The sequence below is a fragment of the Tupaia chinensis genome, unplaced genomic scaffold (genome assembly GCF_000334495.1).
Source record: "Tupaia chinensis unplaced genomic scaffold, TupChi_1.0 Scaffold138365_1, whole genome shotgun sequence".
Taxonomy (NCBI): Eukaryota; Metazoa; Chordata; class Mammalia; order Scandentia; family Tupaiidae; genus Tupaia; species Tupaia belangeri.
Genome location: NW_006198262.1, coordinates 2,989,542 through 2,989,939, shown reverse-complemented (window position 1 = coordinate 2,989,939; position 398 = coordinate 2,989,542).

The following is a 398-nucleotide window of genomic DNA, read 5'->3' as shown; positions in this document are numbered from 1 at the left end:
AATAGTTTAGAAAGAGTAAAGACACAATGCTGGGATGGAATGAGGTGATGTCTTAGAGTCATTATTTTCTTCTCTTACAATTTATTGCAAACAAGTTGTCAGGCTTTGGGAAGCTTAAATTTTGCACCATCAACTTTCAGCATAAAATATTAGAGGGAAATTGTTTATATCCTCTGATCAGACTCTTTGAGGATTGTAATTCTCCAGATGTCAATTACAATTGGACAAATCAATCTGGCTGAGACACCAACTGACCTCACACTGTCCCCTGAATCTCCAGTCAAATCCCATTCCAACCTTTTCATGATGGCTGATGAAGTCCAATTAAAAAAATGTTTTTATCAGTGCATTGCCAAGACTTGATTATAGCTATCTTCCTCCATCAAAAAAAGTATGTG